This window comes from Bombina bombina, chromosome 1, assembly GCF_027579735.1.
Source record: "Bombina bombina isolate aBomBom1 chromosome 1, aBomBom1.pri, whole genome shotgun sequence".
Lineage (NCBI taxonomy): Eukaryota > Metazoa > Chordata > Amphibia > Anura > Bombinatoridae > Bombina > Bombina bombina.
Window position 1 is genome coordinate 1,301,790,477 of NC_069499.1, and position 26,728 is coordinate 1,301,817,204.

At 37.5% G+C, this 26,728-nt stretch overlaps 1 protein-coding gene across 1 annotated transcript in view; it reads right to left on the minus strand.

Annotated features, from left to right (window-relative positions):
* ZNF536 (zinc finger protein 536) overlaps window positions 1–26,728 on the minus strand; it is a 433,592-nt gene that overhangs the window by 121,981 nt on the left and 284,883 nt on the right. The window lies entirely within an intron of this gene.

The following is a 26,728-nucleotide window of genomic DNA, read 5'->3' on the forward strand; positions in this document are numbered from 1 at the left end:
TCTATCCCCCATTCTAGTGGGCTGGCTGCGGTGTGTAATGCCCTTTATTCTGGTGGTCTTTATTCCCATGATAAGATCTTTTTTATACTACAGTTACTTGAGGTTATCCTATATAACAACTATTTTCTTTTTGAGGATACTTTCTCCCTTCAACTACAGGGGACTGCTATGGGCTCCAAAATCGCTCCTAATTATGCCAACAGTTACATGAATTCTTTTGAAGAGAAATTTGTTTTTGAACACCCTATGTTTCTTCAGTGTGGCGCCACCTGGTGGCGCTATATTGACGATATTTTTGGGGTTTGGCTGGGCGACGTTGGGGCCCTTGAGTCCTTTCTGGCCAACTTAAATCTATCCACAACTAATATTGCATTTAAACTAACTAGCAGTGAGGTGAAAATTGATTTCCTCGATGTTTCTGTCACTAAAGCAGGTTGTGGTTTTTCTACTGATATTTTCAGAAAGGAAACTGACAGAAATAGTCTTTTATGCTATGATAGTGCACATCACCCTTCCCTGATTAAATCACTCCCTCATAGCCAAATGTTAAGGGTGAAACGTATTGTTGAGGATGAGACTATTTCTCAAACCAGATTAGTTGAGATGGGCAATACATTTTTGCAACGGGGTTACCCTAATGAACTTATTTCCAAGACTATGAATGATATACTTCCCATTGAAAGAGAAACTTTATTGAAACCTAAATCTTTGAAAAATGTTAAAAATAGGATCACATTTGTGTCAGAATTTTCTAGACAAAGTAATCTGGTATCAAATATTAATCGGCGACACTGGGGTATTCTTCAGAGATGAAATCCAGATATAGAGGAATTTTGCCAGGTCCCAATGCCAGCCTATAAGCGCAGCAAAAAATTGCGAGATGAAAATCAATACTCAGGGCTACATTACTAAAAAAAAGTTTAGGTTGTTTTCCTTGCTTAGGATGTAGCAATTGTAGTTCCATTATCAAGAGTCCATACTTTCTCCATCCCCACACCGGCTATAAGTTTAAATATAGGGACTATTTTACTTGTAATACAACGTTTGTAGTTTACCTTATCAAATGCCCCTGTGGGTAGGCCTATGTGGGTGAGTCCACTAGGCGCATTGGTGACCGTATTACAGAACACAAGAGTAACATAAGATGTAAAGTCCTTACTGCTCCAGTTGCCCATCATTTTATTGCCGTAGGACATCAGATTAATCAATTTAGGTTCCAAATTATTGAACAAATCCAAACCCACAGGCATGTGGTGTACCCCAAGGTTCCATTCTCGACCCCCTACTATTCACATTATTTATAATTGATCTGCCTAATGTCTGCAAATCCTCAACTGTACACATGTACGCAGATGACACGATAATCTATGCAAACAATTCCGATCTGTCGCAGCTTGATGCAGTGCTCCAAGACCAGTTCACAGAGGTAGAAAAGTGGATCTCAAAAAACAAACTCTTCCTAAACACTGACAAAAATGATCTTTAGAACGGGACCTAAATTACACAAATTACAAAATTCTCATCTTCGCATCAAAACAAAATCCAATTCCACGATGACCGCAGTCCACTCTTTTAAATACTTAGGTATGTTGTTAGACCCCAATCTATCTTTTGGCCTCCACATAGAAAAACTTGCATCTAAACTTTATCCAAAACTAGGTGCCCTGTACAGAAACAAATCCTGCCTCAGCCCTACAGTAAAGGAAAATATTGTACAGCAAATGTTGATGCCTATCATGGATTATGGGGACGTAGTATATGCACCTGCACCGCAAACTCACCTTAATAAACTTAATACATTGTATAACTTGTTCTGCCGCTTTGTGCTACAATGTAACTACAGGACCCACCATTGTGACATGCTAAAAGAACTAAACTGGCTGTCGCTGGAATCCAGACGCACCCTCCATCTTTCCTGCCTTGTGTTTAAGAGCCTTTCGGGGAAGCTCCCACCGTACCTGAGCAGAATGCTCTGCCCTGCTATTCCCACCTCCTATAACCTCTGATCCAATAACAGCACATTATTTAGCTTGCCTCAATACAAAAAGAAAGCAGTTTGATTCTCCTTTTCCTACAGAGCACCACAATTATGGAATGACCTCCCTTACACTTTAAAAACTTCCCCAAGCCTAATATCCTTTAAGAGATCCCTCTCAACATATCTCAAAACAGAATGTGCCTGTCATGGTTGATTAACTATTTCCTACCAGTTCTATGTTAAATGTGTGTATACAGGTGGCCCTCGTTTTACAACGGTTCAATTTACACCGTTTCAGAATAACAACCTTTTTTTCCCAGTCATGTGACTGCTATTGAAAAGCATTGAGAAGCAGTGCATTTATTAAAATAGCCAGTAGGTGGAGCTGTCTGCTTGTGTTGCAGCAAAGCCAAGCAAGCTGAAATTAATCATTTTAACCAGAGCTGAGCTATGGAGCAGATTTCAAAGGAACAAGATCTTCCTGTCTATAAATCAGTCCAGATTGGAATGCTTGGAAAGAACTCTTTGCAGAAAAAGTGAAGTCTGTGTTGTGTGATTATTTTATTAGGTTTATAATGCTGTTAAGCACATTTTTTTGTTCATTTAACTTAGTTTATTTATATATTCTGTGTTGTGTGATTATTTTATTAGGTTTAAAAGCTGTTTAGCATTTAAAGTCTTCATTTCAAAGCTTTAAAAATAATGTATTAGGTGTTACTTATGCCAATTTTGAGAGGGGCCTGGAACCTAACTCCCTCACTTCCCATTGACTTACATTATAAACTGGGTTTCAATTTACAACGGTTTCGATTTACAACCATTCCTTCTGGAACCTAACCCCGGCGTAAACTGAGGGCTACCTGTATATTGTGTATTATTATTGTTTTTGTATTTTATTGTACACTATTGTATCAATGCAATGTTTTGTGGTCCCAGGACATACTTGAAAACAAGATAAATCTCAATGTATCCTTCCTGGTAAAATATTTTATAAGTAAATAATAAATAAATCATGGACACTGTTTTATGCAGTTTGATGCTGTTTGCATGTTAATTTTAATAATCATACATGTCTTTTTTCTTTTCATTTTTTAGACTTTGTAGATATTGCTTGCCATATTTCATTCCAGTATCTCTTTGCGCTATGACTACACTAATCCTGATGGTACCTTTAGGCCAAGTATTATAATTATGCAATTTGTATATTGAATGATTTATTTTTCATTATTAACAACATGTCATATTAATTACCATTCAGATAAAAAAAATTTGTTGTAACAATCATCATGTCTTTTTGAACAACGTCTATAGTGTGCAATGTTTATATACAAAAAGAGATATTTATAAATGCTGTTGGTGTAAAATTGTTTAGAATGAGATGTTTTGTTAGATATCGTCTAGAAGGCATCCTAGCTGTTTTTAATTTTAATTTCATTTACTTCACACAATGGGTCACATGAGGGCGCTATATTTCCCTGCTAGGTGTCATTTAGAATGTAAGGGTTAAAACCCCAGGTGTAGGCCTATATAACCAGGTGTGTTGTAATTTTGTTTTGCATCACATGATTAAGGGGCACTAGCCCAGAAATTGTAACGTGTGCTGGACACAACTTTGTTTTTTGACCACCCTTCACTTGTTCCCAGTTTGTTGGATTGAGAGCTTGCATTGTGTGGCTGTTTTAGGGACCCAGGTTTTGGAAGCGACCTTGACGAGGTACTTGGGCTTGTCCCATTTGGCCAGACTAACCCTTCCATTTTTGCTTTTAATCTTAGCTGAGAGCTTGTAAGTGAGTGCTGGACTTTCTCTATGTGTCATATATATATATATATATATATATATATATATATATATATATATATATATATATATATATATATACATACACTTTTGAGCTTTTACCAGTACAACACAATATACCATATCCCATTAACCATTTATTTCAATAAACATATATTTTACATGTAATATGTATGCTTTTATGCAAATATTTAAGTCTTAACATTTCACTTGATGTTTTCAAGAGGTTTGATAAAGATCAACATAGAAATGGGGACTTAAAATAAACACATATATGCCTTATATATATGAGTGTGTGTGTGAGTATATATATATATATATATATACACTGTGTGCAGAATTATTAGGCAAATGAGTATTTTGACCACATCATCCTCTTTATGCATGTTGTCTTACTCCAAGCTGTATAGGCTCGAAAGCCTACTACCAATTAAGCATATTAGGTGATGTGCATCTCTGTAATGAGAAGGAGTGTGGTCTAATGACATCAACACCCTATATCAGGTGTGCATAATTATTAGGCAACTTCCTTTCCTTTGGCAAAATGGGTCAAAAGAAGGACTTGACAGGCTCAGAAAAGTCAAAAATAGTGAGATATCTTGCAGAGGGATGCAGCACTCTTAAAATTGCAAAGCTTCTGAAGCGTGATCATCGAACAATCAAGCGTTTCATTCAAAATAGTCAACAGGGTCGCAAGAAGCGTGTGGAAAAACCAAGGCGCAAAATAACTGCCCATGAACTGAGAAAAGTCAAGCGTGCAGCTGCCAAGATGCCACTTGCCACCAGTTTGGCCATATTTCAGAGCTGCAACATCACTGGAGTGCCCAAAAGCACAAGGTGTGCAATACTCAGAGACATGGCCAAGGTAAGAAAGGCTGAAAGACGACCACCACTGAACAAGACACACAAGCTGAAACGTCAAGACTGGGCCAAGAAATATCTCAAGACTGATTTTTCTAAGGTTTTATGGACTGATGAAATAATAGTGAGTCTTGATGGGCCAGATGGATGGGCCCGTGGCTGGATTGGTAAAGGGCAGAGAGCTCCAGTCCGACTCAGACGCCAGCAAGGTGGAGGTGGAGTACTGGTTTGGGCTGGTATCATCAAAGATGAGCTTGTGGGGCCTTTTCGGGTTGAGGATGGAGTCAAGCTCAACTCCCAGTCCTACTGCCAGTTTCTGGAAGACACCTTCTTCAAGCAGTGGTACAGGAAGAAGTCTGCATCCTTCAAGAAAAACATGATTTTCATGCAGGACAATGCTCCATCACATGCGTCCAAGTACTCCACAGTGTGGCTGGCAAGAAAGGGTATAAAAGAAGAAAATCTAATGACATGGCCTCCTTGTTAACCTGATCTGAACCCCATTGAGAACCTGTGGTCCATCATCAAATGTGAGATTTACAAGGAGGGAAAACAGTACACCTCTCTGAACAGTGTCTGGGAGGCTGTGGTTGCTGCTGCACGCAATGTTGATGGTGAACAGATCAAAACACTGACAGAATCCATGGATGGCAGGCTTTTGAGTGTCCTTGCAAAGAAAGGTGTCTATATTGGTCACTGATTTGTTTTTGTTTTGTTTTTGAATGTCAGAAATGTATATTTGTGAATGTTGAGATGTTATATTGGTTTCACTGGTAAAAATAAATAATTGAAATGGGTATATATTTGTTTTTTGTTAAGTTGCCTAATAATTATGCACAGTAATAGTCACCTGCACACACAGATATCCCCCTAAAATAGCTATAACTAAAAACAAACTAAAAACTACTTCCAAAACTATTCAGCTTTGATATTAATGAGTTTTTTGGGTTCATTGAGAACATGGTTGTTGTTCAATAATAAAATTAATCCTCAAAAATACAACTTGCCTAATAATTCTGCACTCCCTGTATATATATACATATATTATACAATATGTTTTGACTGATGCAAAAATTGTAGCATGCTGGAAAACTGCAAACTATCTATATATCTATCATCTATCTATCTGTATATTCTACTGGTATATCTGTTGCGGTCTAATCACACATTCAGTCTACAAATTCTCCTATACTAATACATTACTTTCTTGATGCTATGAATTAATTTATTACAAGAAAATATTTCATGTTTTATTCCTTATGGAGAATCACAATGGTATTTTATATAGTTTCTGGGGGTCATTAAGTAGTATCTTAGCATAAGAGCAATTACATATTCAAGTACTCTACTGTAAAAACCAATAAACGAGTGCTTGATGGAAATTTGCCCATTACCTAAGTCTTCTAGAGAAAAAAAATATTAAAACAGTATTATCCCATCAATGAGAAGGAAAGACAAGGAGATAATAAAGTTATGTTTAAACTCCTTGTATTTACTCATGTGTGAAACAGTTATGTCTGGTCACATAATTGCTATGGTTCTCAGAAATATTTCATATTTTATAATGAACATTAAAAGAGTTTGTGGATCATTACTTTATATGAGTTCCAAAGTTATTACATAAAAACCCAACAGGAAGGACTATAAATTATTTGATCTCCAAGTCTGGCCTTGGTAAACAGAAAGAGGGCTCTACAGCTCAGCGGGCAGGAGCATAGTAATATACAATGTATTTCTGCAATTAAAAGCAAAAAAAGGGAGAAATACTGTGGATATTGCAATAAACAATTTGCTCCCCCCCCCACCCCTTTGTTACTATTGAATTCTTTGCAAATTGAAGCCATTACAAAAATCCTGAAATTAAAGAATAAAGGTTTTTTGTTTTTTTTTACTAAAACAGCAATTGTAAACATTGCAACCAATAGACAGGGAAACAAAGATTATATGAAGAATATAATTTCCTGGTTAAAACCTGTATATATATATATATATATATATATATATATATATATATATATATATATATATATATATATATATATATATATATATATATATATATATATATACATACAATTATATATATAGTCCTTGTGTGTTTTTGTTTTTATTTTCATAAAAGTTTTTTCATATTGTTTTTATTTTCATAATAGTTTTTTCATATTGAAATGCAGAAAGCAATCTAAGTAGCAAAATTGTATACAGAACAAAAAGATGGGAAACACAATATTCTTTTTTTTTAAGTGTTAACTTTAATATGTATATATAATGCAATATGTAATATTAGCCATCTTCAGAGTTCCTTTTGCTGTATTTAAATATAATAAAATATGTGGCAAGTTATATTAATATTTTTCTTTTGTATAATTTATACTAATAAATTAATATTTTGTTATTTTATTTTTAGGGACAGTCTAGTCAAATTAAACTTTTATGATTCAGATGGGGCATGCAATTTTTAACAACTTTCAAATTTACTTTTTTTTTTTTTTTTTTATTAATAAAGTTTTTATTGAGAAATTACAATATCAGCAAATAAACGCAACAAATCTGTGAGTCAAACTTATCACAACAATACAAGAGTAAGCAATACATCTGGAAACTTTGAATGAAACCTCATTTTTAGAAATATGGCACCTTACAAAACAGTTATTACTATGGTTAAGAGAGAGTTGTCAATAGACTTGGTTAAGTGAGGTGAAAGAGACCATACTAATAATATTTCCATAAATCTAAATATAATCTTCATCTAGATGTTGCTTATCTGAAAAGGTTTTTCTCATTTTTCATTTAATTTTACATTGTAGGCCGCTTACTATATAGAACATATTAGTATGAAGTATTAACTCTCACAGTTTATTGAAGTATAGACAGGGTGAAATATAATGATGTTCAATAAAACATGGTAAAATGAATAAATCCTAAACTATGAGAATATACGTATCACGGTCTTGCGTAATTTGTATATATAAAAGGCCAGAAATGGTCCTCTCTGAGCCATAGAAATAGTAAACTAGAGTATCTGTATCGTTATTAATAGGGCCAGGGGGGAGTTAGTTTTATAGTTTTAAGGGGGGAGGGAGTGCAGCGGGCGAGAGCCGCTTAAAATGGAATAGGGGGGGGGATAGAGGGATGGAGGGCGGAGCCAGTTAGCAAATCAGGATAGTGGTTACCAATATTGGGTCTCTAAGTTTTCAAAAACACTGCTGGTAAAGTTACTCTCTATTAATACCTTGGGGAAATTGAGTTAGGGTATCACATACAATGGCAAAGCTCCCTATCTCTCCAGTACAATAGTATTGAGTCAGGTTCCTTATAATATGCACAGCTATAATAAGAAGAAGTATGGAAGCAACCTATAAGGGCTGCTGTAAATTGAGTCAGATTAAAGAGTATCATTTGGGGAGAGCAGGTCCATATATCTGAATAAGCTTAGAAATTTCCAGTTCGGAATTGCAGGAAAAGTAGGGTCAATCTAATAAAGAGAAAAACAAGGGGTTTACCAGAAGTACATTCGTGGATCAATATCAGCTCTAGTGTAAGTCTTGATACGGAAACCCATGGTACAATAAAATTCTCCAGATATCAAAATCGATAAATTTGATGGCTATAAGGGATATAATGATTGGGAGCTAGCCTAATGTAACAGTGTGGCATAAGAAAGATACAAGAGATAGTCCTGTGACTCATACCATAAACCACTGATACTAGAGCATGGTATAATAGTCTGAGCCCCAGGATATAAATAACAAGTATCGATGTAGATAACATGAGAGTATCCCCATATATGAAATTAAGTTTTGTATAATAATGGATGTGTAGTGAAACACAACTACCTAACTGATATGACCTACATGTAGAGATTAGTATGGAGCCATGAAAAGCACTTAGATAAGGAAGTATAGCTACACATATGTCAAGGGGAGACAAAATAGTAAAAACATATACATAAACATATATACACCTATACCTATACATACACATGTACATAAAATACAATAGGTGTACATTAAAGTGTTATGTGGCTATACCCATGTGGGGAGAGAGATATTAATAACGACAATAGTAAGACCAAAGGTGCAGGCCAGAGCTGCACTTATGTTAGTAAAAACAATAAGACTCATCTATGCAGTTGCCCTTCATGTTATACAGGAATCAGTTTATACGTTTTATAGCTGTAATAGGCCACCTCTTTATGTTTACATCAGAACTAGGCAGTGGGCAACAGTAAATATGTATACAACTATATGCAAGGCTGGCATTAATATGAGCTGCTAATAGTTAGATAAATGTACTAGTATAGCCATTGTTCTATGGTCATAAAGACTGCTATAAAATAAGAGAGGAGGAGCATAGGACCTACTATAATTACAGAAATATGTCCACGTGGCTCCCTAGTAGCATCGCAACTCGATGCTTCCGAGTAGTGAGATTGTCAGAATTCTTGCAATATTAGAAGCCTCTGCTAAACATATAAGAACATTCTGCTATTAAACAGCTTTTTGTATGCTTAATGACAGGTAACACATGGCTAATATCAGGCATAAAACATAGATAAAGCATGCGTATTAATTAGGCCCATCAAATATACTTAGGGGACCTAAGGTAAGCCTAATAATGAACACACAGGTACCAGAAGAAAAACACATAGTATTGCAATAAACTTGAGATTGGGTTCGAAATAACTGCTCACTGAATGCACTCATGAAAACTTATCATTAGAAATCATATGTGTGTTGCCACCTCTCTTTAATAAAAAGGTACTGGGAAGACTTAGGGTATGTACATCATGTAAACTTTATATCAACGACAAACCAATGTCTATGGTAAATGTAGGCTTATCCGTTTTGATGAGTCTGAGGGTCTATCTGTTAACGAGTTTCATCAGTTCATAGCCCCATAAAAAAAACTATAGTTAGCATATCAGATCGACACCTCGCTAATGTCAGGTGGAAAGGGGAGCACTACAGTCAGGTCACCGTATCCTGTAGCCTACATAGATAGCATAGGGAGTCAGTGGCTCTAAATAGCGTATCAAGCGCAATAGTAATATAAGCCATCTTTGTGGTAATCAGACTGTAATGTCATCAAACATGATTGTCGCCAACCAAACCAAACCAAAAATATGGCCTACAGCACGGTCAATCCGCATGCCCACTAGCCTACACCAGTTCTCAAGCAAAGGGGAGAGAGCGCAATCGGGAGTGGATAAATCAGTGTATAAACGCTCAGCAACTCTGGGCTCCGGGATTGAGGATACAAGCTCGCGAGCCTGCTATCTTGTAGCCATGGGGCTATATAACCATCACCCTGTAGTAACTCTGCTGCAGCGAGTAGACTCAGCAGCTCATCAGCCTGCATGGTATCCAGAGCGTTGTTTAGGTTGGGGATCCAGCTCTCCAGTGATCGGTCGAAGCTGCCTGCCTGCCGTGTGATAGTAGCGGTCCGTGTCTCACTGTCGCCGACATACTGCTGCTCTTTGTCTGGGCCAAATGAGGTAGGTCCCCTCTCAGCCGCAAGGCTCTCCTTTGCGCCATGGTATGTCTCCTGAACAGAAGAGCCTATGCAGGTCTGCGGCAGCTCCAGCGCTAAAATTGAAGTTCCGTTATTGCTCTGTGAGTTCTCATCTTTCCTATCGGAGTCAGCAGGAGCCGCCATTTTAGATAGGGAAGCATCCCCTGCTTTACACTGCTCTCTAAGCACAAGTGTCAGGTCCTGAAAGTTGAAGTCCATCTGCCACATCAATTTCTCTAGCGAGTCTCTCACTAGTGCAGGATAGGCTGCCATTCTTGGTGATATAAACTAGAGACCAGTGTGCTATAAGCTATGACTAGGTATCAGGTAATCCCCGCTACCACATGGAGCTATCATTGAAATTGTCACTGCACCGGAATCAAAATAGATGCTTGAAATCGTATTAAATAGAGTTGTTGATTTGCTGCTTTCTTCCTTGTGATAAAGGGATTCTAGTGTTATTGTTGAAAAAACATAAATTAAATGTTTCATATGCTGAATGTTTAAAGATTATGCAGGAGCTCAAGCATTAAACGTCCTGTCTCTTCAGTAGTTGGCTCCGCCCCCCCTTCAAATTTACTTTTATAATCAAATTTGCTTTGTTCTCTTCTCTTCCATATAGATAAAAATTGTGCTCACTCTCGTAGAGTTATTTATGAGTCAGCACTGATTGGCTAAAATGCAGTCTATCAAAAAAACTGAAATAAGGGGCCGTCTTCAGATGTTTAGAAACAAAGTAATCACAGAGGTAAAAAGAATATTAATATAATATTGTTGGTTATACAAAATTGGGGAATGGGTAATAAAGGGATTATATATCTGTAAACAATAAACATTCTGGAGTAGACAGTCCCTTTAAATTCACCCATTATAGAAATGTGTTATTTTCAAAATGAGATTAGCTGACAAGTTACACTATCAGTGGGTGTGACACACTATTTGGAGTTCATTCTCTTGTATCAGTAAGCTCTATTACCGCAGTATGAGTGCTATGTATGGGGGAGGGGAACATATCAAAACCACATGTTCTAAAGATAGGGATATTTAAAGGAACATTACAATGCAAAAACAACTTGCTATAAAACATTTCAGCATACAATGTATGCATTAAAGGGCCATAATAATTTAAAAAAATGACATGTTCTAATTAGTTAGAGCATTTCATTTTAAGACCATCAACTTTGTACTGTAATGTGTTTAACCCCTATTAAAGTAAAGTTCCTATAAACCTGCCTATGTTAGCAAAGCCTTTTTTAAACCTAATTTGCAACCTCTTGTCTGATGACCATAACAACTGTTTTTTTTCTTCTTCAATTTCTAAGCTTGAGGCTATAAAAGCAATAAGTCTCTGTACTGAGCTTTATTCTTGAAGGTGAACACACGTCTGCACCTGTAATGTTACATTTGAATTGCTTTTCCTTAAAATGCAATACAATAAATACATTATTGTTAATGCGCTAGACCCAAGTCCCTTTAAATAAATCACTTTGCTGCATAAAGAAATGTAGACATTTTGTAATGATGGAATGGAAAACACAGATTGTTTCTATTTCTTTGTAACATGAATGATTTTCAGCCCTATTTTATTTTGCTGAACCAATATATTAAATTATAAATTGAATTTATTATACTCTAAGCAAAGAGAAAAAAACACTTAATGATTTCAGTTGATGACACACTTATGCACTGAAATATAAATTTGTTTCAGATAATTTATTATCTTTCTTTCAATTGTGTTCTGTTTTTTCTTGTTTTGTTTATTTTTGTATTATTATTTGTATGTTTATCTCGGTAATAAGGCACCAAGTGTGTGTGAAAGAGTATCAGTTAATTTAAACAAGTAAAATATATATTTTGTATAACAGAATGTTAAATTAAAGCTGTTTAAATTACTTTGTACCTAATAGGGAATACATATTGATGTACAACTCATCCCATCCCTAGGTATTCATTTCTTACTGGCTGATAGATATATTAAAATCCCTCTGCACTATTTGAAGACAGGGGACACACCTCCATATCTATACTATAAGTAACAAACAGAAATAGTTTGATGTTTACATAAGTTACAGGTAAAGTAAGGAAACCGGATAATCCTAGGATTACACGGTTAAAACCAACATTACCCAATCAGCTGTAGGTATAGCCTGATGTACTGTAATTCCCCCATCTACATATATTAGTGCTTCACATGTAATACCAGTGCATGATAATAGTAAATTCTAGGAAGCATTACGCTCAAAAGAGCGCGCTGCTATTACAAGTTAATTCTAGGAAGCATTGTACTTACGAGAGCACGCTTCCATAGGCTCCTATGGGAGCCTCGTTCTGATGCCGTCAGAGACGGCATCAGAACCTCGTGCAGTGAAGGGGGTAAGTAGTGCAGTGATGGGCAGCATTTTTAAATATATGTGTATATGAATATATATAATATATACCTGTATAATCATATACATATATATTTACATTGCGGTCTATGGCACACACTGCCTTTTTTTTGTAACACCCAACTAACACAAACTTTAAAGCCCAAAACTGCCTAGTGCAGTTATTTTTCATTTTTTTAAAAATGCACTTTTTTAAAAACAAAACTCTAATGCCCTTTATTTTGAGGGCATTCAGAGCACTTTTAGACAATTAGATTCCGGGGCTTTGGCAAGAAGAAGTTCGGGTTAGCGTGCTCTCCAGAGTGTGTTAAAGTAAGTATTCTAGCTACAGGTGAACTTTTCACCAGTACCGATGAACATTTACATGCGTTTTAAAAACAAATGTAAATGTTTACCCAATAGTGCAGCTAACAAATATTCAGGGAATGGAATTTCCCTGAATATTTGGTACAAAAATTTCAGACAAACCAAAATATTATTGGCTGCGCAAGTCTAGTACTACTTTATTACCGTTTTCCCTTTTAAGCATTATGCAGTTTAACCTTGTGCTATTTCTGTTATGCCTTTCCTAAGGTGGTATCTTCAGATACTATCAACCAGGAATTATTTCATTTATTTTGTTCTGCTCCTCACAATTCTTAAGAACGACTTCTTCACAACTTAGATGTTGCAAGAGCTCTCAAATGTTATGTGGGAACCATAAAAGGTTTCAGACTTTCTTCTCTTTTTGTTCATTTTTCTGGGCCTCGCAAAAGATCAGAAAGCTACGGCTGTTACTTAAGCTGCTTGGCTTAAAGTCTTAACTTGTAGGACATGTTTGGTCACAGCAAAGACTCCCTCTCACACTGTTTAGTCTACTAGGGCAGTCGGCAATTCTTGGGCCTTTTAGTAATGAGGTTTCTTTTGATCAGATTTATAAGACAGTTACTTGGGCCTCCCTGCGTTCTTTTTGACATTTATTTGGCAGGTAAGTTCTATGGACAATAGTTCTGGTATGTTGGGTGTCTTTTGCCTCCTCCTAGTGGTCAGGAGGGGAATTCCAACACGTGATGATTTTTGGACTCTCACGATCACGCATTTTTTTATATTTATTTATACATTAGAAATTATTCACTACATTGCAAAATATCTGTTTTGAAAGCATTTACAACTGTAATTTTATCAGTAATTGTGCATTCCTTAAAGTAACAGTAACGTCAAAGTTAAACTTTCATGCTCCAGATAGAGCATGCAATTATAAACAAAAAATTATTTCTATTGTTTATTGTTTATTTTTCTTTGGTATTCTTTGTTGAAAAGCATACCTAGGTAGGCTCAGGAGCAACAATGCACTACTGGGAGCTAGTTGCTAGGAGCTAGCGGCTTATTGGTGGCTGCACATATATGCCTCTTGCCATTGGCAAATTGATATAGAATATGTAGCAAAATTATAATACTGGCACTGCGGTAAGTAGTCTAGAGGAAAAGGGCCCATAAAGGGACCGGTGCTTCCCTTAACAAATATTATAATTACCAATACTCTATTATAGGAACAGGACAAAAGAAGGGGGATTGTAGCACTCCACCTCTACGACTTAAAAACAAACAGATCAAATACTTCACACACCTTAGGTTGGCCGATAACAGCTCACGTCGGCTTCAGGTGACAGAGGCAAGAGCAGCACTACAGGGTGAGTATAGACCTGTGACAGTAGCACAAACGTGTTTCGGCCTTTAAATGGTCTTTCTCAATGTGTATTAAATTAATTTCAATAGGACAAACCGAACGCTGAAACAGCGTGTCTTAAATACCCTTCCTAAAAATGGGCACTCCAATACCGACGCTTTGCGTCTTAGCCACTCCCCTCCTACATTCACTTGATAATTCTATTGGTTGGAAAGGGGGCGTGTGTTAAGGGAAGAATCCCACAGATCAGTAGTCTAATAGTCAACAGAGGCTAGCGATATCAGTATTTGCCAAAGAGTTTAAATTCCATCGTGCAGACGGAGTATAATTAAAAGAGTGTTATACTGTTAGTGATGTATTAAACATAATATTTCTTACGCATCTACACTGTGCAATACCTGATATCTTATATACCATTCAATTGCACCATAGATTGGGTGGAATATATTACAGTTAATCTATATTTAATACATACTTCTCAGTGCTTAAAGAAACACCATCCCTTTAAAATAGACCCTTCTAACAAATACATGGAAGTCAAATTTGGTGACTTCCATCACCGGTGACAAGAGTATCAGTCAAGGTATCAATGTATCATCATATTAAAGGAGTGATATAGCATAAGTGATGTATTCACAAGTACTCTTAATGTTTCTCAGCTTCGTAATACCTGTTCCTTAATGTACCATTTAATTCTATGTCATATAATTACAGAGATACTAACCCTCTAATTCGGAACCAACGTGCATCCTGTCATCTATCTAGGTGTTGTACATCACCATTATTTCACCATGCTACTCCATGAATAAGTGAATCGCTACTTCAGACAGGATTACTATACGTAAACAACTTACGCTGGTAAAAACCTATAATTATTGCGGAAGCAAGCAATATGGTGTCCTATCCTTGTCATCACTAGTATTCCTAATAGGCTGATATCTGTTGAATATAAAACCATTCAATCTTATGTGGCAATAAATTATCATCCTTATAATTAATGGTGTATCTAAAGTATCGCTCCCTTAAGTGATACTCATTATGGATCCATTTAAATACAGTAATATTCATTACATACAACCATTCATGTCTAGGAACTACACTACTATATAGTTGGTTCAAGAAATTAGTCAATTATAACTTCATTCCATCTATAGGTTAGAATGAATTAAAGGCAATATGGACATAGTAGCTAATGTTACTTAAGAGGTATATGTGTCTGGGTCCCATCACAAGATGGGACTACTAACAACACCATTACACTCTCTTACAATAAATGTATCAATGAACATGGTAGACTTTAGCAATCTCATGTCATTGGTCACATAAATGCTCCTACTGCCATACTAATGCCCATTATCCTTGTAATAACCTATATCCCTGTATCAATATATAGTGTAAATTCACTTCTCTCCTACCGGATAATTCCCTACTAATATTAATTCCCTGTTATAGGTACCCTTGATTCTCATATCCATACATATGGAACGGGTATTATGAGATCGGCTACACTAAGCCTATATGATTTAGTATCTGGAAAATAAAATAAGGGAAAACCCCCAGTAACCTTATAGACGAGTTTTTAAAGATATATTGTCACCACATATGAATAGTGTCAACTAACTGGTATTAAGATTAAAGGAATGTCCAATAATTATTGGATTCATTCATGCCCTTGGGCATGACACTATCCAATCTAAATATCTACAGGGAGTGCAGAATTATTAGGCAAGTTGTATTTTTGAGGATTAATTTTATTATTGAACAACAACCATGTTCTCAATGAACCCAAAAAACTCATTAATATCAAAGCTGAATAGTTTTGGAAGTAGTTTTTAGTTTGTTTTTAGTTATAGCTATTTTAGGGGGATATCTGTGTGTGCATGTGACTATTACTGTGCATAATTATTAGGCAACTTAACAAAAAACAAATATATACCCATTTCAATTATTTATTTTTACCAGTGAAACCAATATAACATCTCAACATTCACAAATATACATTTCTGACATTCAAAAACAAAACAAAAACAAATCAGTGACCAATATAGCCACCTTTCTTTGCAAGGACACTCAAAAGCCTGCCATCCATGGATTCTGTCAGTGTTTTGATCTGTTCACCATCAACATTGCGTGCAGCAGCAACCACAGCCTCCCAGACACTGTTCGGAGAGGTGTACTGTTTTCCCTCCTTGTAAATCTCACATTTGATGATGGACCACAGGTTCTCAATGGGGTTCAGATCAGGTGAACAAGGAGGCCATGTCATTAGATTTTCTTCTTTTATACCCTTTCTTGCCAGCCACGCTGTGGAGTACTTGGACGCGTGTGATGGAGCATTGTCCTGCATGAAAATCATGTTTTTCTTGAAGGATGCAGACTTCTTCCTGTACCACTGCTTGAAGAAGGTGTCTTCCAGAAACTGGCAGTAGGACTGGGAGTTGAGCTTGACTCCATCTTCAACCCGAAAAGGCCCCACAAGCTCATCTTTGATGATCCCAGCCCAAACCAGTACTCCACCTCCACCTTGCTGGCGTCTGAGTCGGACTGGAGCTCTCTGCCCTTTACCAATCCAGCCACGGGCCCATCCATCTGGCCCATCAAGACTCACTCTCATTTCATCAGTCCATAAAACCTTAGAAAAATCAGTCTTGAGATATTTCTTGGCCCAGTCTTGACGTTTCAGCTTGTGTGTCTTGTTCAGTGGTGGTCGTCTTTCAGCCTTTCTTACCTTGGCCATGTCTCTGAGTATTGCACACCTTGTGCTTTTGGGCACTCCAGTGATGTTGCAGCTCTGAAATATGGCCAAACTGGTGGCAAGTGGCATCTTGGCAGCTGCACGCTTGACTTTTCTCAGTTCATGGGCAGTTATTTTGCGCCTTGGTTTTTCCACACGCTTCTTGCGACCCTGTTGACTATTTTGAATGAAACGCTTGATTGTTCGATGATCACGCTTCAGAAGCTTTGCAATTTTAAGAGTGCTGCATCCCTCTGCAAGATATCTCACTATTTTTGACTTTTCTGAGTCTGTCAAGTCCTTCTTTTGACCCATTTTGCCAAAGGAAAGGAAGTTGCCTAATAATTATGCACACCTGATATAGGGTGTTGGTGTCATTAGACCACACCCCTCCTCATTACAGAGATGCACATCACCTAATATGCTTAACTGGTAGTAGGCTTTCGAGCCTATACAGCTTGGAGTAAGACAACATGCATAAAGAGGATGATGTGGTCAAAATACTCATTTGCCTAATAATTCTGCACTCCCTGTATTTAGTTTCCTGCTGCAGCAACAAAGTATCTATATTACCCCCTCTAATGCCAGGTTTGATTAGCTCTAAACCCCAGCATTTCAAGGCTTTAGTGTTACCTCAAATTTATATAGAGACTGTAAAAAATGTATATTCTATGGATTATTTCTAACTACTTACAGTATCTATAATACGAATTAATAATATTTTTTAATAATTTATATTTCTATAACGCACCTTAAGATAACAACGTTTTCATGTGCGCCAATCCTACACCACATTAGACCTACATTGCTGAACCCGAAGCACGTTATGCATATTTTACATTCCTATGTTCTTCACATAGAATTTGTTTTATTTTTTATTATTAAAAATATATTTCTAAATATATCTGATAATATTAATGTAATATATCTATATATTTATATCTATATATCTATATCGGAAAAAAATAAATAATAATAATATATATAGTAAACGAAGAAAGTGGCAATTGTGTCACCTGTAACAAAATGGAAACCAGTAATAGCTTTCACCATCCGCATACCAACAAGAAATTTGTCATCAGACATAGGTTGACCTGTACCTCAGAGTTCTTAGTGTATGCCATTATCTGTCTGTGTTCCCCATATTACATAGGTAAAACAGTGACCAGTTTCAGAGAATGGTTGGCGAACCATAAAGCTGCCAAACGCCAAGCCATCAATAAAGGCAGCTCAGAACAACCGGTCGCAAGACATTTCTTGCAAGCAGGACACTCGGTATCAATGTTAAAGGGACAGTCTAGGCCAAAATAAACTTTAATGATTCAGATAGGGCATGTAATTTTAAAAATTTTCCAATTTACTTTTATCACCAATTTTCCTTTGTTCTCTTGGTATTCTTAGTTGAAAGCTTAACCTAGGAGGTTCATATGCTAATTTCTTAGACCTTGAAGGTCACCTCTTTTCAGAATGCATTTTAACAGTTTTTCACCACTAGAGGGTGTTAGTTCACGTATTTCATATAGATAACACTGTGCTCGTGCACGTGAAGTTATCTGGGAGCAGGCACTGATTGGCTAAAATGCAAGTCTGTCAAAAGAACTGAAATAAAGGGGCAGTTTCAGAGGATTAGATACAAGATAATCACAGAGGTTAAAAGTATATCATTATAACTGTGTTGGTTATGCAAAACTGGGGAATGGGTAATAAAGGGATTATCTATCTTTTAAAACAATAACAATTCTGGTGTAGACTGTCCCTTTAAGAATGATACTCATTCGTCATGTCCCTCGGTTGAGACAGGGGGGTGATAGGGCACTGGCCCTACTGTGGCTTGTGGCCAAATGGATTTTCGACTTGGATACTGTTGACCCACGGGGCCTCAACACGATGATAGACTTTGGATGTTGGTACAAGCTGCCTAAGGGAACCTCCTATATGTGACCCATATGTTTCTATCTACTCTTTGGGCATCGAAGCCCTGAGTATAGCATCTCAACATGATAGTATTCTTTATATGCATTGTACATAATGTACCCTCTACAGTTGCCATTGATACTAAGGTGTATAGATTGGCACTGTCGGTTCATTTATAACATTGGGTAATATTTTGTAACCCTGTTCAGTTATGTACTCTATATTGTTGCTTTATTTTAGCTACTATGTTATACACTTGTGTTATTGTTAAAATATGTTTTTCTTACAATTTCAGATTATTGTGTCCCTTCTGCATGTTTGCATGAGGTTCAGGGACCTTTTAATATTTATGATTTCCTTCGATCACCCTCCGGATCTGCTGTAACATTCCTGTCTTGTTTTGTGAACGGTTGTTTATTTACCGTTTCCATGACGATGCTACAGCTGCCTCTGGTCTTCATGGCGACTGTTGATGACATCATTGGGAGGCGCGGTTGCACTGTCAGTGCTCATGGCGTGTCTGGGTGGTTAGTGTTCTGCCGTGGGGTGATTGGTAATATGCTTTCACATATGTTTGATATATTTGTTATTAGGTGGGGTATATTAGGGGGTCTGGTTGGGTACACATTATGTCTATTATGGGCTCCGTTTGATAAAGTTTCAAGCCTGAACCGAAACGTTATGGGTTAAGGCCCTGCTTTTGTTTATGCAGCTTGTGAATTAAAAGGCTGTTTCACATCGCCACCTGTGTTGCCTGCTTTATTCCAGTATTGCCATCTATCCTTGGCCAGGTTTGGTACACTGGGGACTGTTTGTATATAAATATATATATATATATATATATATATATATATATATATATATATATACAGGAATAGGTATATACAGACATATATATATATAACATTTTCCTGTATGTAAAGAACATTAGAATGTTAAATATTTACATTAAATACACAGTAAAACGTAATAAATATTATTATGCAATTATTATTATTACGACACACACATATATATATATACTAATGCGCCCGTGATATTCTTATATTGTGTGCGTGCTAACGTTAGCACACCACTTGTAATCTAGCCCTAAATGGGAAACAAAATTTTGAGTTTAATGTCTCTTTAAAGTGAACTTCAGAGCAGCAATGCACTACTAGGACCTAACTCAACACATCAGGTAAGTCAATGATAAGAGGCATATGTATGTAGTCACCAATCACCAGCTTGCTCCCAGTAGTGCTTTGCTGCTCCAAAACCTAGCCTATGTATGCTAAGCATAAGGCCCTGCTTTTTCAACAAAGGATACCAAGAGAGTAAGCAAATGTGATAATATAAATAAACTGAATAGTCTCTTAAAAATTGCATACGTTATCTCAACTACAAAACCAAGTTTAATTTTGACTTCCATAACCCATTAAGATAAGGACAGAAGGGCGATATGGGATATGAAACCCAAACATTTTTCTTTCATGATTCAGATAGAGCACACAAATTTCTAATTTACTACTATTATCAAATGTTTTTTTTATTTTGTTTGTTCTCTTTGAATCTTTTGTTGAAAAACAGGGACTTATGCTTAGGAGTGGGCTCATTTCTGGATCACTATTTGGCAGCAGTTTTGCAAGAATGTTATCCATTTGCAGGAGCAGTAGATGGCAGCACAATTTGCTGCCATGTAGTGCTCCAGACGCCTTCCTAGGTATCTCTGCAACAAAGATTATCATGGGAAAGAATCACATTTTATAAAAGAAGTAAATTGTAAACGTTTTAAAAATGGTATGCTCTGTCACAAAAATTTTTTTGGGGGTTTTATATGCCTTTAAGAGGGTATGTGACTGACAGGGGTCTCAGGGTCAAAGGTGGCTAATAGAGGGGCTGCAGGACAGGGTGAGATCTGGTGTTTGTGGCTGATATATGGGCTGCAGGACTGGGTGTGGTCTGATGTATGTGGCTAATAGATGGGCTGCAGGACTGGGTTGTGACTTGGTGTATGTGGTTGATAGACAGGCTGCAGGACCATGGTATGATCTAATGTATGTTGCTGATAGATGGACTGCAGGACCATGCTGTGACTTGATGTATGTGGTTGATAGACAGGCTGCAGGACCGTGGTATGATCTAATGTGAGTATGTGGCTGATAGATGGGCTGCAGAATCAGGGTGTAATCTGATGTGAGTATGTGTCTGATAAATGGGCCAGGACCAGGGTGTGATCTGATGTGAGTATGTCGCTGATATACAGGCTGCAGGACCATGGTATGATCAAATGTGAGTATGTGGCTGATACCTGGGCTGCAGGACCAGGGTGTGATCTTATGTGAGTATGTTGCTGATAGACAGGCTGCAGGACCATGGTATGATCAAATGTGAGTATGTGGCTGATACATGGGCTGCAGGACCAGGGTGTGATCTTATGTGAGTATGTTGCTGATAGACAGGCTGCAGGACCATGGTATGATCAAATGTGAGTATGTGGCTGATAGATGGGCTGCAAGACCAGGGTGTGATCTGGTGTGAGTATGTGACTGATAGCTAGGCTGCAGGACCAGGGTGTGATCTGATGTGAGTATGTGGCTAATAGATGGGCTGCAGGACCAGAGTGTGATCCGATATGAGTATGTGGATGACAAACAGGCTGCAGGACCATGGTGTGATCTCATGTGAGTATCTGGCTGATAGATGGACTGCAGGACCGGGTGTGATCTGATGTGAGTATCTGGCTGATAGACGGACTGCAGGACCGGTATGTGATCTGATGTGAGTATGTGGCTGATAAATGGGCTGCAGGACCAGAGTGTGATCTGATGTGACTATGTGGCTGACGAACGGACTACAGGACCAGGGTGTAATCTCATGTGAGTATCTGGCTGATAGACGGACTGCAGGACCGGTATGTGATCTGATGTGAGTATGTGGCTGATAAATGGGCTGCAGGACCAGAGTGTGATCTGATGTGACTATGTGGCTGACAAACAGACTACAGGACCAGGGTGTAATCTCATGTGAGTATCTGGCTGATAGACGGACTGCAGGACCGGTATGTGATCTGATGTGAGTATGTGGCTGATAAATGGGCTGCAGGATCAGAGTGTGATCTGATGTGACTATGTGGCTGACGAACGGACTACAGGACCAGGGTGTAATCTCATGTGAGTATCTGGCTAATAGATGGGCTGCAGGACCAGAGTGTGATCTGATGTGAGTATCTGGCTGATAGATGGGCTGCAGGACAGGGTGTGATCTCATGTGAGTATCTGGCTGATAGATAGGACTGCAGGACCAGGGTATTATCTGATGTGAGTATGTGGCTTACAAACAGGCTGCAGGACCAGGGTGTGATCCCATGTAAGTATGTGGCTGGTAGACAGGCTGCAGGAACAAGGTTGTAATCTTATGTGAGTATGTGGCAAATAAATAGGATTGGGGTGTAATCTCATGTGAGTATGTGGCTGATAGATGTGCTGCAGGACCGAGTGTGATCTGATGTGAGTATGTGGCTGATAGATGGGCTGCAGGACAGGGTGTGATCTCATGTGAGTATGTGGCTGAGAGATAGAATGCAGGACCAGGGTGTGATCTCATGTGAGTTGGTGGCTGATAGACAGGCTTCAGGACCAGGGTGTGATCTCATGTGAATATGTGGCTGATAGATGGGCTGCAGGACCGGGTGTGATCTGATGTGAGTAGGTGGCTGATAGATGGGCTGTCGGACCTCAATTTGATCTGATGTGAGTATGTGGCTGATAGATAGGCTGCAGGACCGTGGTGTAATCTGATGTGAGTATGTGGCTGATAGATGGGCTGCAGGGCTGTGGTGTGATCATTTATGAGTATATGGATTTCTGGAAGGGATTAAGGTCTGATCTGATGTGAACTATGTGTCTGTCAGAAATGGTGCAGGGATACGTGTCTGATATCATCTGGGTATGTTGCTGACAGAGGGGCTACATGGTTTTTGGGGTGTTATGTAATGTGTATGTAGCTGACAAGGGCTGAAGAGCCAGGGGTCAGATCGTATGTAGGTGTGTGGCTGACAGAGGTAATACATGGCCAGAAGCCTAATGTGGGCTGCAGGGTCAGGGCTCTCAGGTGCTGTGGGCATGTGGCTGACAAAGGGGCTGCAGGGAAGGGATCAGATCTGATGCAGACTTGCGGCTTTAAGAAGGGCTGCAAAGTCAGGGTCCACGTGGTGGAAAGAGTCTTAATAGTTTAACAGCTCAACATGATTTTAGTACTATGACATCTACTTAAATTATTTTATTTTTTTGGTTCTAAATGTAAGCTTCTGAAAGATCCCATAAATGGCGAGCACAGGTAAGTTAATTATTGACTAGAACAGTTCGATTTTTAAAAATATGGATAGCACCAGAATGTTGTCTCTCTCACTAAAGAACCCACCCTGCCAGCAGTATTCAGTTCATTTTATCACATTTTGGGCGAGTGGAGCACATAATTTGCTCTTTCACAAGCACGATTTTTGCACTACACTCGTAATACCAGCGCACGCAAATTGCGCGCTGGTTTACACGGCATGAGAACTAGTGCAGCGAAAGGGGTAAGACGTGCATCGATGGGAAGCAATTTTAAATATATATGTATATGAATATATACATATATATTTACAGGGAACACACAGTTCCCATAGATCACAATGTAAAGGCACTCTTCAGTGCCGCCATTTTGAATACCTTAAACTTTTAGTGCAGTAGTTTTTTTTGTTTTTTTTTATTACAAATAATTTATTTATTTTGGGGACATTTGGGGCACTTTTAGAAAATTAACCAGAGACCTGGGGCGCGATCAAACATACGGCGCAAGTTTTGGCGCAAGCGTGGGGACCCGTGCCGCCCGTAATTTCACCTCGCACATCGGGTTATTACATATACTGCGCCGTTAGATGCTAAACTGGGGTAAGTAGGACAAACTGGCGATCTTCTGAAATGTGCGCAAATAAACATTTTAGTCGTCGCAAGTAACTTACGCCACGGAAAGTGTCAATAAAGAGTAGTTTTATGCAAATTAGGCTAACACTCGTAAAAATGAACCGCAATTTCAAATATAAATGCGATTGTTCTTTGAGCTACAGCACACTACACTGGAGTGGAGGATTAGTCAGAGTAGAGAGAGAGGCGCAAACAGAGGAGTTAGTTAGGTCGCATTGTTGTTTGATTAAGCTTGTACACTTACACATATTTTTACATATTGCACACATTTTGCATACATACATATACAAAATACACCACACTTTTTTTTCTAACACCTCACACGTTTTATTATAATTTTACAGTGTGATAGGCTGAGTGTTTGGTTGTGATTGTGTGTGATTGAACTGGGAGTGAGTGTGAGTGTGTGTAGTGTGATTTAGTGTGAGGATGGCAAGGAGAGGAGTATTGGAGAGGACAGGAGGAGCAGTGGGGTCCCCGTCAGGGAGTTACGTTGCTTTTTTAGTCAGTACAAGGGTTCCTGCGCCTGCAATTTATGGCAAGATAAGAATGGAGTAGATTCTCTGAATTCTGCTCGCGTAAGTCCTTACGCTGTATATTGGATACCAAATTGCGCGTCTGTTCTATGTTAGTCTATGGGTAAAAAAAATACGTCCGAAGGGTGAAATATACGCGCGTAACTTGTATGCTATGCCATATATGTAATACCAAAATCGCGTAAAATCTGGCGTCGCCGGCTTTTGCGGGCGACGCTGCATATGTAATGGAGGCCCAGATCTCTGAGTTAATTTTATGAGCACTAATTGCTACTGCTAGTTCGAAGGTAACAATAACCAGCCACTTGTTATTTATCACGTGCCCGCAATTGGGCAAATTCGCTTATTTGCAGGCACAGAATAAATTAGCGCTCCACTTATATTCTAGCCCTTTATATCCAAATAGGCTTTGACTGGAAGTTAAGAAATGTTTTAAAAACTTTAACCTAAAATCACTTTGGCAGTCATCTAAGGTAGTATTAAAGCATATAACTCCCTGTAATTTGCTTTTTATTCTTTCTTATCTAGTAAATGTCTTCTTTTAATTTCTTTTTAATTCACCACACAGAAAAAAGTTCAACTGGCAGATTTCGAAGGTTATATTTTTCAATTTGTAAGCAGTGATTTGCAATTTGGAAGAAAAACACCACTATTAACCTCTAGGTGTCACTGTAACTGCATAGTTTTTTATTTAGAGTACAATGAAAACATTAATTTGCTATGAGATAATTTTTGACGTAAATGCAAAATGGTGCCCATTCGAACTCAGTAATGAAGCATGGTGCATTTCTACAGCTCCTAATTTGACTAGTTAAATGACTCCATTACGTGTCTAACAGACAGAAGCAAATAATTTCTGGTCAGTTGATGCTCACCTATCCATATCATTTTACTCTCAAAATAAAAATCTGTTATCCAACATTTCTTTGTCTTCATTTATAATATAATTAAAGCAAACACTCTCTGAATAAGTATATTTTAAATACTTTAATAATTTCAATCTTTTAACTCCTAAGCTGCCAGGGATGTCTGCAAGGGTTTTCATAGCATTAAATTCCACTACTTTTGTCAACCAAGGGTCAATACTGCATGTAATAACCTAAAAACTAATAAAATAATATACCATTATAATAGTAAACAAACAGAAAAATATTAGGTCAATCACTATGAATCAGTATGTATGAAATATGAATGAGTAAATATGAAATGTTTGTTAATGCTTGATGTGATTTTAAAATCGTCTGCCCAAACTTATCAAAATTCATAGAAAGTAAGTCATTAACATTACATATACTCTTATAATGTCACAATATCATTTATTTATTGATAAGACAGACAAAAAAAAAGAAAAAAATAATTGTTACAATTATTGTCTATAAATGTTTTTTTTTCTTCCTGCTGAAAATCAGTTTAGAATGAGAACGTATCATTTTACACACATTGCATGCATATTAGGGAGACACAGCTGTTTGTACCCTGCTCATAAAAGCCATGTGATTAAGTTATGGGATATCAGATAATCCAAAGGCTCATTCTATTGGTCTTCCTGCAGACACAGCGGCTTTTAACTTTTAAGTTTATGTAATGACATACTTTATGAATCTGTCACTAATTATTATCAGACACCTGTGGTCCATGCTTTTTAAAATGTATAATAAAATTAGAGTACAATATGGTTATTCACATGCCCTCAATATGTGTGTGATAGATAGACACATATACTTTTATTTTTAGACAAAGAGAAAAAAACTGTTATATTTAGCTAGACAGAAAAATATTGTTATACAGAGAAAGATTGATGTTATATTTAGAGAGACATACAGTAATAGAAACAAAGACATATATAGAGACAGATAATAAATGACTATAGACCACTGGTTTTCAAACCTGTCCTCCGGCCTCCCCAACAGGCCAGATTTTTTAGGATTACCTTGGGTGAGAGCAGGTAAAATAACCGTTTACTAAGCAGCTGATTGCTTCACCTGTGCTCTAGATCAGATATCCTCAGAATTTGGCCTGTTAGAGAGACCTTAGGACAGGTTTGTAAACTAGTGCCTTAGAGTATGTACTTTGAATGACAGGTGATATATTAAATATATGGTGATAGATAGATATTCAGTAGAAAGGCAGATCTACTGAGCCTAGCTAGATGCTAAATATACAATACACTTACTCTAAATAAATGCTAGGTATCATGATGCAGATGCACCAATGCAAAGGTTAGCTTGAGAATAAATGTGTAAATTTATTTTTAAAATTATATTATTTGTTTAAATATTGAAGACATTAGTGGAAAGTTAAAGTGGTGGGTATCGCCATGTTGCAACCTAGGTTTCCCTAGTTTTGAAACCCTGTTATAATTTCCTCTTCTAAGGCCAGTGGAGATAAGATAGA